Here is a 14,156-nt window from a genome sequence, read left to right as displayed (position 1 = left end):
TTTCTCTATAATTTTTCCAGGCTGTGACCGCTTTCCTTCAGGTCCCTGTTATTTCCCATCTTTACTATTGGCCTCCAATGCCCACGTGGTCTTAGGGGCTGCATTTTGAATGGGACAGTCTTCCCTTCCCCATCACTCTGATCACATCAAGGTTCCTTTACCTGGTCTACTTGTCTGCCCTTGTCCCTTATTGCAGTGGTTCTCAACCAGGGGTCTGGGGGCCCCTAGAGCAGGTTTCAGGGGGGCCTCCAAGCAGGGCCAGCATTAGACTCGCTGGGGCCCGGGGCAGAAAGCCAAAGCCCCACCGCATGGGTGTTTATGATTTTCTGTTTAATATGCCAAAATTATAGTCAGTTATACAACGCTAAGAAAGTCATGAGTCATCGTAGGACATTTTCATGCGGAAGCTCTTCCAAAGGAAACACCCACACTAAACATGATGAACCGTGGGAGCCAACTAAGCATCCCTGAAACGCAGAAAAAGTCTTGCGGCAATAAATAAAACAATCATTAGATGAGCCTCGCCACCCGGGGCTGAAGCTAAAGCCTGAGCAATGTAGCTTCGCAGAGGCTCCTGTGGCGTGGGGCCCCAAGCAACTGCCTTGCTTGCTACCCCCTAACAGCAGCCCTGGCTTTTATATGCAGAAAACCAAATTATTGTGGCTCAGGTGGGCCATGGAGTTTTTATAGCATTTTGGGGAAGGGGAGTACAGCAGGGGTCACTCACCAGCCAGTACACCCCCTCACGGGCAGGCTTGGTCCAGCCCCCTTCAGAGATCCCCTCCAAGCCTGCGGTAGCTTGCCCCTTCTCACAACTCCTCCCTCCAGCCATACATAGGCCCACCCCATCCAGGATCACAGAGTCCAAACAAACAGACAAACAAACAGACTAATAACTTTATGTGGTCTTCAGGACCTCAGGACTCTTTCACATCCCCTTTCCTGGTGGCAAATAGGGGAATCCAGGCCCTCCCTCTACTCTGAGTTTTCCAGCCCAGGGACCCAATATTACCTCGCTCAGGACTGCTACCTCAGAATCACTGTTACTTCTTTGACTGCCTACCTGTAGCCACCTCCAGTCCCCTTTTACAGGACAGCTCCTTCCAGCACCTGCTCCCAGGAGGTTCCAACTGCTTGTAGCTGCTACAGAGTCCTCTCAGTCTCCCCAATGGCCTCTTTCCACCAGCTCTGCAGGCACTTATCCCACCTCTGCAGGCACTTAACCCAGCTGTGGATGGTCCCCTCAATTAGCCACAGCTGAGGAGGCATCTACTCTGTCTCTTAACCCCTTAGTGGCAGGCTGGAGTTTACACATTCCCTCATAGGGAGTTAGGCCCAGATCCTGAGATGTGTTAGGCGCTTTTCAATGGAAGTTAGGAGACAATGGGGGCCTTGGGCACTAAACTCCTTCCAGCAGGAGCTGGGTACCTCGCTGCCCTTTGTGATGTTGAATATCTCCCCCACAATATAATTAAAAGCTATATAGATAGAGAGAGAGAGATTTTGTTGTTTTCTTTCATCTGCTTGTCTTCTTAGGCTGTCCACTTTCTGGGGCAGGGACGGTGTCTTCCTGTGTGTGTCCAGACAGTGCTAGGCCTGGAGTAAAGGCTTCAGGGTTATAATGCAGCTCCTTTCCTATAGGGATCTCAAAGAGCCTTGCAAACATTATCTAATCCATTCTCAGAAAACTCCTATTGACGAGACACATATTATTATACCCAATGAGCCAAGGCCCTCCTGACTGTAACTCCAAAGACTCCAATCGAATAACACCAGAGATAGATTTGCCACGTTGCGTTCAAGGATCAGAGAGCTAAAGTGACGTGCCCAAATGTTTTGCTTAGTGGCAAAGCCAGAAATAGAACCCAGGAAATTCGCTGCATCTTAGACCCTACTCGTCATCAAGCCAAGGCCGAAAGTGTCCCTTGTTCTGAAAGTTGATGCCATCTTAGCTTTGGAAGACTCCTCCCAAAAAGAGAGTGCTGTATTAATAATGCTCCCAGCTAGGCCTTGTCTACATGGGAGAAACTGACCGCACAGCTATTCTGGAATAACAATTCTGCTATAGCTATTCCAGAATAGCGCCTCTGTGTGGACACTTTATTCCAGAAAAAAGGTTAGTCTACACTACCCACCCGGATTGGCGTGTAGAAATTGATCTCTCGGGGATCGATTTATTGCATCTCAACTAGACGGATAAATCAATCCCCGAATTGACGCACTTACTCCCATCTCTTCAGAAGGAGTAAGCGCTGTCGACGGGGGAGCTGTGGCGGTCAATTTGCTGCCATCCTCACAGCGGGGTAAGTCGAATAGGATACGTCGAATTCAGCTACGCTATTCATGTAGCTGAATTTACGTATCTTAAATCGATCCCCCCCAGTGTAGACCTAGCCTAAAAGTGACTTTATTTCAGAACAATTACTCCAATTCCAAGGCAGAGTAATTTGTCCAGAATAGAGTTACTTTGACTTCAGAACATGGGAGTTACAGTGTTCCACACTAACACATGTGGAATAGTTATTCTGGAAGAGTTTGTCAACACAGACCAGCTCTAAGTGGCAGAACAAGGAAAAGCAGCTTCTGGGCTTCTGTCGCCATACTCTGACCACTAGACTGTACCTATTCTTTGTAACCACACTGACTTACGATGATCTGGGACACAAATCTCTTTACTGATTTTTTTTCAGTTATAGTGGGAGACATGCTACAGAAAACCAAAACACTCTGTTTATGATGATGTAATCCACCAATTACCTGAATCAAATTCACCCACACCTCAGTAACAACAATTGTGCAACCACCACTAAGGAGGTAGATGTCCCAATAAATGTATGCTGCACCTGAGGTGAGAATTTGCACAAGTATAATCTGTTTATGATCAAATTTATAGGAGGCGCCATTTATATGCAGTGAAGTGACTCGGTGTTTGGGATTTAATTAAGCATTATATTGCATAACCCTTAATTTATAGAGGAATTTGCAAGTAGATAAAATCAGTGCCTGCCTCCAGCTGGATTGAATGGGAAGAGGCCCCAGGACTATTATGAGAAGATAAGGTGATGTTTTATGAGAAGATATAGCCACTGCATGAGGAGGAAACAAACAGGAGGGGAAAGTAAAGACATTATTTCACACCAAAGAGTTTATATGTAGACTTATAGCAATGGAACTGATTCTATGAAGGTTACTCCATGAAGTCAAAGGATGAATGGAGCTATGGGAATTCACATCAGCTGAAGTTCTGGCTTGCTTGGATTTAGTCTAAAATCCCCTAGTTAATAAAGGCCCTCAGTTTAAAATACAAACAGGGAACATATACTTTGTTTATTCCTAGAGATGTGTTTAAAACAATTTTTTATCATAGTAGCACGCTGTCCCCAACCCCTCCCCCATTTAAATTTATTGCCACCTCTGCAAATCTTAAAGCTTGGTTATGCTCATTGACTTCAATGGGACTGCTCATGCGCTAAGTTAAGCATCTGCTTAAGTCTTCGCTGAATCATAGCTGCCCCTTGCAGCCCACACAGATAGAGACCAAGTCAGATTCTGCCTCATGCATCGATAATGTAATTGTCAGCTAGATTCCAATTGTCGAGCTTTACATATTGGGGATTATGTAATAGGCAGAAAAGGCCTGGTTTGATATTCAGTCTCAGGGTGAGTGGTAGCAGTTAAACAAAAATCCACTTATTTTGTTAATTGACAGAGAGGCAACACAAGAATTTCATCTTTATGGAGGCACTTTTCAGAGTTCTTCAATGTTCAGTAAACCAGAAAAAAGCTACAAATCATCCTAGGAGCTCTTGGATGTTTTTTTCCCCCAAGGACCATGGGTGTCATCTCAAACCAAAATGTCATCATTGCCAATTTCAACCAATGAGCTGCTATCTACAGTCAGATGGGACTGCCTCTCCTCATCACTTTTTGGCAGCAGGAGACAGCCCATGACTGTGTGACCAATAATGCTGGGAGCATATTGCTAAAGCAGTGCTCGCACGTGAATTCCAAATGGCTGTTGCGTTCAACCCCATTCCAACCCTTTATTATTTGATATTTGCAAGCATCTACATGAATTGCTTTTTCTTGGCATGAATGTTTGGGACATGCCTGTTCTTCATAGGGATCTCTGCATTCCAGCCAAACAAGAGTATTGCTACATGAACAAGAGCTTTTGCTATTCGTCAGCCAGTATTCGCTGAACCACACTGGTTAATTGCCTGTTTTAGAGGTTTCCATCCTCTAACCAAGGAGCAGAAAGAGCAGGTGACTTACACGACCAATGACATACCTACCATGCATCACAAATCATTAATGCAAACACTTGGTAAACAACCCACCCCACCCACTTTGAAATTTATTCACCAACCTTTTGGCAAACACTTGCAAAAAACTTGCAATACCTGGACAGGCACCAGGATGGGTGACTGGGGATGGATCACTTGATGGTTACCTGTTCTGTTCATTCCCTCTGGGGCCACTGTCAGAAGACAGGACACTGGGCTAGATGGACCTTTGGTCTGACCCAGTATGTCCGCTCTTATGTTCTTATGATTTGACACCAGAGAAAAGCGCTACAATTTTCAGCTAGTGTGTTCTCAATGAATAAGGCCTAGAGAGGGTTGACACTGGGAGCACTGGTATAACTATATTGTTACACTATACTGGCAAAGTGCTCCTAACGTGGTCACCACTACACTGGCGAAACGGCATTTTTACCAGTACAGCTCATTCCACCACCCTGGAATGAAACTAGCTATAGTGGTAAAAGCAGTTTTGCTAGCGTAGTTGCATCTACACTAGGGATCTTCCTCCAGCACAGCTGTGTGAGTCAGAGATCATACCTCTTCACTCCCCTGTGCCAGAAGATGCATATAGTGTTGACCTGGTAGCGTTGACCGTCTCCATTTGAAAGTTTGCCATTTGAGTATAGTTAAACTCCTGCTAGCATAGACAGAGTTAAATCAGTACAGAGAGGCTTATAGCAGTATAGTTTATACCCATTCCCTGACTAGCATAAGTTATAGCATTATAAGCACTTTTATACAGATAAAACTGCATCTACACTAGGGTTTTTACTGGCAGAGCTCTGTTGACAAAAGATCACACCCCTCACTGATACAGCAACATTTCCCAGTGTAAACAACCCTACAATAGGTACCAGTGGAGAAAAATCAGTCTGCGGTGGAAATTCAGTGGATGATCGTGCCTAGTGTGACACTGTAATCATAAAAGCCATGCTTAAATACCTGCTCTACCGGAGTAGTAAGGTATAATGAGGTGAGGTGCTCGAGTTCTGGTAAGAGCTTTCTATTAGATAACATCTATTTTTTTAGGCTCTTCCTTATTATGTAGTTTTGCTTCCTTGTTTCTGAAATGATATTTAGTTACCGTTTTGAAGCAGGCTGTTGGTAACTCATCATGACAAATACACAATTTGACTGAGGAGCATGACAGATGACTGGGTGGCTAAAATGTGAATGGGGAGGAAGGAGGATATTCTCAGAATAGAACACTTTCATTTTCATTCTTAAATTGAGGGCACTTACAAGATGTGCATGCTTCCTGTATCTGTTGTATGGTCATTTCACTGATATTGAAGCAAGGCAGGTAAGTATTTTCTCCTGCTGCCACCACATTAAGGACCACCAGTGGGGAAAGAAACCTAACACAGATAAGAAACAATGTGAGGACAAGAGAACAGGACAGAGTGGCATAGCCATCGGCCATTGAGAAACCATCCAGCTATAATTATCTGCAACCAATGCCGTTGAACCAACAGCTCTGGCATCTGGAAGCTAGTGCACTGGCCAGTGTTGCCCTAGAGGTTAGGAAACCTGAAAAGGTTTAGCCTTTGGTAGATCCATACAGCGACTCTGCTTTTGCTGTCTAGGTTGGAGGTGGTCCCTGAATTTCTCTTCTAACTAGAAGCAAGCCCAACAATAAGACATGGCAAATGTAATAAGAGTAAGAGAGAGAAAAACTGATGAACAAGCATTGAAGCTGGAGGGGGGAAAATGTTGAAATAAGCCCTCACCCACCACAAGGTCCAATGATTGCATGGCTATAGAAGGGTGTGGTGCTAACAACCATTGCTTGTTCCAAGGGTCTCTTCTACATGCAGCGAATCCGTGAATGCGTAATGAACACTAACTCGTCCTCCTTTTGGGTGGCAGGTTCAGAAAAATCCCTGGTCTCATTCAAACCAAAGTTGAATCTTACCCTCGTCAACAGTGGACAACTGCCTGGCCTTTAACCTCTGAAACACCTTGGACTGAATCCTTAGAGTACACACCATAGACCAAATGCTCATCTTTGTTACACTGGTGGGATAATGGCATTGAATCATTGTACCATGGGATAATGTGTCCCACCTACCGTTCTTCCAGTTCCCTAACTAAACTGCAGTTGAAAGCCTTCTCGTGTTTGCTAGAGAGGAGCCGAAGCTGGAATCTTCCTTTTAACCTTCCCCCGCACCAAGCTTTTTTCTTTTGCATAAAAAGGAGCCTGGATCCAAACCACTGAGATCTGAGGGGTTATTGAGATGAACCCTGAAGTCTTGAAAATCAAACTTCAAACTCAGCCGGCCCAGTCCATTTCTATTTGCTTATTTAAACCAGAATTACAGCAACAGAAGGGGACTCAGTTACAACGCAGAGGAATCCCAGCCTGATTAAAACATGGATGCATTTTGTAGCATAGATGACAACTAACTGTTTCTGGACTATAGCCCTGAACCATAGTAAAGCTTGAACATGTCCTAGTCTACACTGAGTTTCTTAGACTGTAAGCATTGCACGTCACAGGCTTTGTCATCACCTAGCACAAAGAGACCTCGATTCTGATTGGGTCCCCTGGGCATTTCTACATTATAAATACTGTGGTTGGGTCCCGCTACTGCAGTGGTTCTAGGATAAATGGACCCTAACACACAGAGACTTAAACTTCACAAAGTCTTCAGTTTGGTGACTCTCTGAAAGCATTTGCCAAGGAGAGCAGAATTGGGCGAGTTTCCCATCAATCAGAGATGCAAGTGACCACCTGTAAAAGCCTCCAGATTGGAAAGGGTGGGTCATGAGGGGAGAGAGAGAGAGAGGCGCGGTGGCTCCCGTCCAGCTGCAGGTGCAACATAACAGTGTGCTTGTTCACTGACTGTGTTGTGCACGTGTCTCTTTTTGCTCAGTGTTCATCTCTGCCAAAATCTCTGCAATTTCAAGAAGCATTCCATAAATGCGCATTCCTCCCCCATCCCCTTGATCTCCACCTCTTGTTCCCAAGGGCTTGGCCAGTTGTCACTGTTTGCTTTCTGCCCGTGTTTGCTGGGCACGAGGGGAGGTGAAGAAAAGCACCTCTGTGCATTTACAAGAGATCCACTGAGCAGAACAAACCACCTTTTTCACAAGAATGGCTCATTACCCTGACAAATTGAAAACAACAAAGCGAAAAAGGAAAATTCATTAGACTGTCAGGATTCACGTGCATGACAATCACATTGATATAGAGTCTCATGTCTCAGGCCATTTGGAATCAAACTAACACTGCAAAGGCTTAGATAGTTGGATATGTCAGCGATCTCTCTGAGCCCCTTATTTCAGATGAACGCAGGCTACTGCGGGCATGCACATATTCCGTATGCTACTAGTGTTTACTTCTGTGCTGCATTTTAATACTCTGCTTCTGTTCTGCCCAAATACTGCTTATCTGTCTTATAGGCTCATAAAGTTTACGAGTGCACCCATTGCTCCGTCGTTAAAAAGTACCCACGACAGAAATGCTTCGGTTTTTACAAGCGACGAAGATCTCCTGGCGAAAGGCTGGGTCTAGAAATCGGGTATTAATGGATTTGACCCTGAGGATCCATACTTCCTACTGAGCCAAGTCCTTCCTTAGCAACTCCCTTCCCCTATTGATGGATACACAGACATGTGCTCCCACTTGACTTTGTGCCCTTGAAAAGCTCCTCCCATTAAAAATAAATTTGAAAAACAGAAGCGGAGGCAAGAATTTCCACCTGTGGCTGATTGCGGTAGCCAGGGCCGGTGCAAGGAAGTTTCACACCCTAGGTGAAACTTCCACCTTGCGCCCCCCCCCCCACAGCCCTGCGGCAGCTCCCCCCCCCCCGCCCTGAGGTGCCCCCCCCCCCATGGCTCTCCCCCGCGGGAAGCCGTGCGGCAGCTCCCCACCCCAGCTCACCTCTGCTCCGCCTCCTCCCCGAGCATGCTGCCCCCGCTCTAATTCTCCTCCCCTCCCAGGCTTGCGGCGCCAAACAGCTGATTGGCGCTGCAAGCCTGGGAGGCGGGAAAAGTGGAGCAGTGACCGCGCGCTCGGGGAGGGGGCGTAAGAGCAATGTAAAAAAAAATTGGGGGTGCACTGCTTTTTGGCACTCCCAAATCTTGGCGCCCTAGGCAACCGCCTAGTTTGCCTAAATGGTAGCACCGGCCCTGGCGGTAGCACCACGGTTAGGCCATAGGTGCATTAAAGGGGCCTTGCTCTGGAGCGACAGTTGTGTGGAGGGTGGGAGGGCCCTCCCGCAAACTGGGGCACAGAGAGCTAATCCTTTGATAAGGATGACCGGGAACCAGCCTGAGAGGCAAGCGTCTTCTATGCGTGTTTATGTTTGGATTAAGCTGATTGTATTACATCCTGGCAATAAAAGGCATTTCATCTTTAAATCTTTAAATTTTAAGAGCAGATGTGGAGGCTTCCCAACAATTTCTTTGAGGAAGAAGCAATACACCAATCCCCTTCTTAGATACTTTTACAGGAAGTGGAAAATTTTATATATTAACTTTTTATTTCCTTATGTAGGAGGGAGGCATCGACTACTGTTTGACCATCTTCTATGGCCTGTAAGATTTGTAATTAAATCCCTGCTCTTCCTGTAATTCCATTGGGCTGTGGTAAACAGTCGATTATTGTTTGGACTTTACTTTTATCTCCAGCTGTGAGGTTAGAATTTTTTTATGAAAAGAAATTGACGTGGCTCATGTAATCGATCATCTTTTTAGGCAATGACCTGCCCTAATAGCGAGCCATCTGAAGGGACATCCAAGAGGTGTAGCTTCTCCCTTGTGGTCATATATCACGAGGAAAGAAGGGAATGTAATTGTGCATCTTAACAGAGACAAGGGCAGCTTGGAAGACAAAAGTTGCAAAAGGAAATCATAGCGAGGAGGTCTCTCATATTCACAATTGTTCATATACTATAACCAAATTCCACTGTCAGATAGTCATCTCCCATTGAAGTCTCTGGTACTTCCTGTTCAAAACCTTTCATCCATCGTGTCTGCTTAGACCTCGGTCCTGCAAAATCTTAGCAGTATGGATTCTTTTTATTTGCCTGTTGGTTTTTGAGACTTTCGTGTGCCCTTGATTCACATTTTCCAGCTTTTCTCTTCAAACATAGAATCATAGAACTGGAAGGGACCTCGAGAGGTCATCTAGTCCAGTCCCCTGCACTCAAGGCAGGACCAAATACTGTCTAGACCATCCCTGACAGGTGTTTGTCCAACCTGCCCTTAAAAATCCCCAATGATGGAGATTCCACAACCTGCCTAGGCAATTTATTCCAGTGCTTAACCACTGTGACAGTTAGGAAGTTTTTCCTAATGTCCAACCTAAACCGCCCTTGCTGCAATTTTAAGCCCATTGCTTCTTGTCCTATCCTCAGAGGTTAAGAAGAACAATTTTTCTGCCTCCTCCTTGTAACAACCTTTTATGTACTTGAAAACTGTTATCATGTCTCCCCTCAGTCTTTTCTTCTCCAGACTAACCAAATCCAATTTTTTCAATCTTCCCTCATAGATCTTGTTTTCTAGACCTTTAATCATTTTTGTTGCTCTTCTCTGGACTTTCTCCAATTTGTCCATCTTTCCTGAAATGTGGCACCCAGAACTGGACACAATACTCCAGTTGAGGCCTGATCAGTGCAGAGTAGACTGGAAGAATTACTTCTCGTGTTTTGCTTACAATACTCCTGCTAATACATCCCAGAATGATGTTTGCTCTTTTTGCAACAGTGTAACACTGTTGATTCATATTTAGCTTGTGATCCACTATGACCCCCAGCTCCCTTTCTGCAGTACTCCTTCCTAGGCAGTCATTTCCCATTTTGTATGTGTGCAGCTGACTGTTCCTTCCTAAATAGAGTACTTTACACTTGTCCTTATTGAATTTCATCCTATTTACTTCAGACCATTTCTCCAGTTTGTCCAGATCATTTTGAATTTTAATCCTATCCTCCAAAGCACTTCCAACCCCTCCCAGCTTGGTATCAACCGCAAACTTCAGAAGTGTACTCTCTATGCCATTATCTAAATTATTGATGAAGCTATTGAACAGAACCAGACCCAGAACATGAGAATGAGCAACTTCTTTAAAAAAAAGATAAAAAATAAAAATAAAAAATGAAAGCTGCGGTTTTTATGCCATCTATGGATTCCAGGAACTAGGTGTTAAGAAATGCAGCAAGAAGTGATAACTCAATAAAAACCACAAGAGTTGGCAATGCTGTTTATGCATATGCTTAACTTTATGCAGTGTCAGCACTGCCACTCAAGTCAAGAGGACCTTTTACAGGACATAAAGTTAACCATGTGCACAAGTCTTTTCAGTACCATTGCCTCAGGTTGTAACCCCTTTGGGACAGGGACGGTCTCTGGCTGTGTGTGTGTGTGTGTGTGTGTGTGTGTGTGTGTGTGTGTGTGTGTGTGTGTGTGTGTGAGAGAGAGAGAGAGAGAGAAGCCAGCACAATAGGAATCTGAGTCCGGGGACTCTAAACACTAACAAATATAATAATAATAATAATGAGGAACTCGTTTGCCCCACTGCATCCTACAACTATATAAAACCATTTAAAAGAGCAAATACGGTTATCCATCCCAAATATTAATATAATTCATATTAAATATGCACATTTACATTTATGAAAAAGCCCCCTGAAGTGTAATCGTCTTCTATAGAATTATTAAGCCCACTATAGAATTGTTTAGCACAGATATTCTTCTTTATTAGGGCTAGATTTTCACTCACACTACTAGAAATCAGGAGTAATTCCATTGAAACCAATGATATTTCACCAGTATAAACCTGCTTTAAGAGGTGAATAGGCCCTTAAATTCAACAGGATGATATATAAATTCTTTAAAAGGCACAGCCTCCCATATTGGCAGTGTTGCCTAATGGATAGAGCACTGGACTGGATGCAGGAGACCTGGGTTCCATTCCCAGCTCTGCCACTGACCTGCTGGGTGCCCTTAGGCAAGTTATTTCCGCCTGTCTGTGCCTTAGTTTCCCCATCAGTAAAATGGGGATAATGATACTGACCTCCTTTGTAAAAAGTGCTTTGAGATCTACTGAGGAAAAGTGCTATGTAAGTTAGGTATTATTATTATTATTGAATTCTGTAGGATTTCAGAGTAATCTATATTAGTTTAGTTGCTATTAGGGTCCATAGGATTTACTTATAAAATGGAGATGGATTTTAAAGTCCTAAAAGTTTCAAGGCTCATATACGCAAAATGTTCTCTGTGACTCAGAATACCAAATCTCAGCCTTCTGAAGCTGAAGCGTGAGACTGAGATTTTCAGAGCCTAGGTGAGTTAGGTGCTTAACTCTCTGAGGCCTTTAACAAAACAAACAACAACAGTATAAATTCTCAAGACCTTTAAGTCAATTTCTTCTGAGCTGTATCACAAACACAAAAAGCTGATCTGATTCTCCCTGGATGCTATTAGAAGCATTTTGATGATTCATTTGGATTCCAAAAGCAAAATCCTGATTACAGTGCATGTTTTGGACATCAGGAATGTAATTTGAAAAATATATTGCACACAGATGTACTGTTCCTTATCCTTTAAATAGAAAACAAGCTGCATATCTGAGAAACTAGAAACCATGTCACACGGGTGTAACGAAGTAACACAGTGAAGAATGCATATGTGGGTCTAACAACGACTAAACCTTTGCTGTATTACTTTCTCACTCTAAATTTGATGAGCCAGATCACCAGCTGTTTTAAATTGGCATAGCTCCATTGACTTCAATTCAACTATGCCATTTTTACACCAGCTGAGGATCTGACCAGATAAATATTTTAAGTGACAATTAAAGAACTGCCCCAAACCAGTGCTGCCTTTTTCTGCCAAATTCCACAGACTCCAAGGGTCAGAGCTTCATGACTCTGCACGTGCAAAAAATTGTCCATTCATTTGCATGCTTAATTTGCACGAGCAAATTCAGCGAATACACGAATGACGAGATACACGTCTGATTTTCTGCATGTGTCTCGTTTCTCCAGAAGCCCTTCGGGTTTTCAGGGGAAAGAAAATAAAAGATAAGAAGAATGCACTGAGTTTTTTAAAAAAAAAAAGCAGAATACATGTTTAATTGCTTGAGGGCTCTCTTTCTCTCAAGGAATTACTCCTGCTAGTCAAGTAGCTGCTACAGCACATGATACATAGCGCAGACAGCTCAGCCATGGGAGGCTACAGGTTTGCTGCTGAGTTAAAGCATGCCGTGGGAGTTTGAGTTGGTATTTTTCCGCAAGCCAGTATAAAACGGATTTGTCTGGGGGAAGGAAATGACCCACAAATGTCTCACACAGACAGCTTGTGGTTCACTGACCCTAAAAGAAAAAGACTCCCTACAAAACATAGCACAGTTGCTGGACTAGAGGTGCATACTCTTACTTTCACTCTCGGATGCTGAGTCACCTTCACACTCAATCTTGACCCTCTCTGGAAGAGACTGGACTAGATGCACCTTCACACGGACATGAGCCTCTGCAGGTGATACTTACGCCATGTTCTTTAAGGACTGGAATTTGCAGAAGGCACCTACAATTTGTGTCTCAATGGGAGCTGCCCATTTTTGGAAACGGGGCCCTTATTTAGCTGCCTGGGTGGGAGTGGAACTGGGCTGAAAATCCAGCTTCAGTTGTGGGTGCTGAGGACTTGGCCATCGGGCCCGCAGCTGTAATGAAAAGTCGGTCTTAGACATCCTCTTCCTTATAGCACATTTAGCTCATCCCTGAGGCTTTGCTCCTGCCAGGTGCTGAGTGCCCTCTGCTCCCAGTGAAGTGAAAGGAGACAAGCACCTTGGCAGGATCGCACCGTCAATGGGGAAGAGAAGCAAAGGAGGGGCAGTGGGCTACTGGCTTTGTTTAGTAGAGTCACTGCTTTTGGAACATTATTTTGAATGCGTTTCTGTTTCTGGCTTGGAGATATCTGCCCCTTTCTGCTAGCCCTAGTAAAATACCCCTTCACTTAGCTATGTGTCCAAGCGATTAGTGGGACCCACCAGGGCTTCCAACTATAGGGCCTAGCAGCTGAAAGACATTCAGCACTTGCCTCTGAGCCCTGATATCCTTGGAGCCCTCCCAGAACCTTAAAGGTCTGATATGACCCAGCATGAGTGGCCATAATAATTACAATATTCTACCTGACAAATGTTAATGAATCTGTGTCACCATTGCTAGCTGGGGTGAGTGGTCTTCAGATGAGCCAGCAGCACATTTCCCCTGGGTTTTCTGTGTTCTCTGCACTTTTGGGGTGGTCCCTACCAGCAGCGGCAGCTTCTTCTCTCTCCATGTGAGCAAGTGGATTCCCCGATCCTAGTCTACAGCAATGGATCCAGGGTCATTTCCATCCTGTGCTTTGGCTTTACTTTCATAAAGAAACTCAAAACGAAGCACAAAAGCCAGGTCCAGCTTTCCTGCTTGGTTACCGACTCCCCTCCCTGAGACATGCTCAGCCCAACGGTTATATAGCTAGGTGTGGTATAATGAGCTATCTGAACCAATGAGTCAAAAAACTCACCTCGTGTTTTTCTGCTGGAGTTTCACCCATCATAAGGGTGAGGGTTAGGCAAATAGTCCTGCAGAACTTATTAGGGTTTGAACCAACATGGCTGTAGTGCAGCTACTCTACAAATCGATCAAGTGTCATAGGTAATGAGAGCCTTCCTAGGGATTAGCAGAATCCCATAGAAGGGAAACATTTGTCTATCATCTTGGCTGCTGGTGGGACTCTGGGGCATTAAAGGTTTCAATTTGACGGGCCATAGTTCACATTTATTTTTTTTAAATGAAAAAGTGGAAATGACTGTCGGTGGGTCAATGAATTTTTAAAGCCATTCTGGGCAATGACAAAGACACC

Source organism: Chrysemys picta, chromosome 19 (assembly GCF_011386835.1).
Source record: "Chrysemys picta bellii isolate R12L10 chromosome 19, ASM1138683v2, whole genome shotgun sequence".
Classification (NCBI taxonomy): Eukaryota; Metazoa; Chordata; order Testudines; family Emydidae; genus Chrysemys; species Chrysemys picta.
Note: the sequence above shows the minus strand (reverse complement) of the source record.